The following is a 1,898-nucleotide window of genomic DNA, read 5'->3' on the forward strand; positions in this document are numbered from 1 at the left end:
GGAAGGAAGGCGATGCTGCGAGGTGCTTTTATGTATTTTATTTATTGCACTGGTTTTTTCAGCTTTGTCTTCCTTTAGGAGTAAGGACTCGGGTTTGATTTGGATCGATCTACGTGTGATTAGTGGCTCTTCGTGATAAGTCGGTTCGTGGCGATCTTTTTTTTCGAATTTTGCTATATCGTCCCTATTAAACACGTTATTTCTCTATATACCTAAGGACACTTTGTGTTTCAGGAAAATCATTTTTCAGAAAAAAAAAAATGAATATTTGATATATTATAAAATATAAATACATTCTTTTATATTTAAACTGTAGATGTTGATGTTTTTTTGAAATTTCTTTTTTTTCCTCACAAGAGCAAGAAGTTGTTTTGTACTAATTTTGATTCATGTTCCAGAAATTCTCCCGAAGTCTTAAATGATTTGCTTATACATTCCTTCAAAAATATAAATCACAATTGAAGGCTAGTGGACAATTTGGGTTACATGGCTACATGATCATCTTCTCACACCACCGGTTCATATCCTGTTATTTAGTCGTAAGTTGTGCTACCAGTTGGAACAAAGAAGATGACATGAAATAGAAGAAGACGTGTGTACCATAGTAATTCGCAAGTCATGAAGTAAAAAAAAAACTACACTAAGGGGCTGTTTGGATGGCAGGTTTTAGAGCTTAAACACAGGTAAAATACACTCTAATTATTTTCCACCGGTGAGCTAAAAATTTGTTTGATAAGTGGTTAGCACACTAAAATTACAAACGGTTTGGTCCAATACCGTTGTAAAAAAAATAATTAGATGAGGAGGTTTGAAAACAAAACGACAACTATCGGGCCATCGCCCCTCTCCCGTGCGAGACACGACCATCTACTTGCGCCAACGCAGCTCGCTGCTCACCCGCGCCGTCGCCGCTCGCTCCTCTCCCACACCCACACCTATGTCATGTGTGCTCACCCGGCGCTCTCCTTCGTGCCGTCGAGATCCCCTCCGACGATAGCACTTTTCTTCCTCGTTGCATGTGTCTGCTAGCCCGACGAGCTCCCAATGTGCCTCTTCAAGTCTTCCTCCAATCCTGCCCCATCAACTTCTGTGTGGCCCACTGCATGCTTCACCAGCGCGTGAGCACCCTCGTGCCACGGTCGATGAGCTTGTCTGCGCCCACACCTCATCGACCGCCACTCTGCCACATGTTGCCGCTACTGCTCGCTCATCACTACTCGCCCGCCGGTGCCGCTCGAATTTGGCAGCGGGAGTTTGATTGTGCATCTTCACAAGATTTGTCGAGGACATCACAATTGCATCTTGCAGTTGTAGGTTCATGAGCTTCATTGGCGTCTCCTTGTTGGATCCAAAAGTATGCAATTGATGCTAACAGTGTTGGTCATCTCCACTCGGCTACTACTGAGCTCGTCCTCATCTTAGCTTCTCAGCCTGCATCTAAATCTCCTGATAGAACCCACTGGGGTTAGTTCCTGATCTTTGATGATAGGAGGGATAACTTCGATTTAGGGGTGGATTCGATGTTGGCTGTCCGACTACAAAACCACAAGGGGCTACGCCTTAGCAACAGGTACACCGTCTCCAATTGGGATGTTCTTGCCGTGCCAAGAACACCTCTCAACCTGCTAGCAACCGAGAACAAGCAAGAACAAATGACAAGCAAATACTCACGAAATAGAAGCCGAAAGGTTGGATCCGAATCACAAGTTTGGGTCCTCGAATCAAGCAAATTGGGTGGTCTAGCCGACACACGCGTTTTACAGACTAGTTGCAAGAAGCTAACTCAAATCTAAACAAAATCCAACTTCTCCTAGCAGCTGGAACATGTATTTATACATGGGAGACAGCCAGGAGGCGTGGGAGGGTGTAAACCCTAACATAGAATGGGCCCCTAGTGG

The sequence above is a fragment of the Setaria viridis genome, chromosome 2 (genome assembly GCF_005286985.2).
Source record: "Setaria viridis chromosome 2, Setaria_viridis_v4.0, whole genome shotgun sequence".
Taxonomy (NCBI): Eukaryota; Viridiplantae; Streptophyta; class Magnoliopsida; order Poales; family Poaceae; genus Setaria; species Setaria viridis.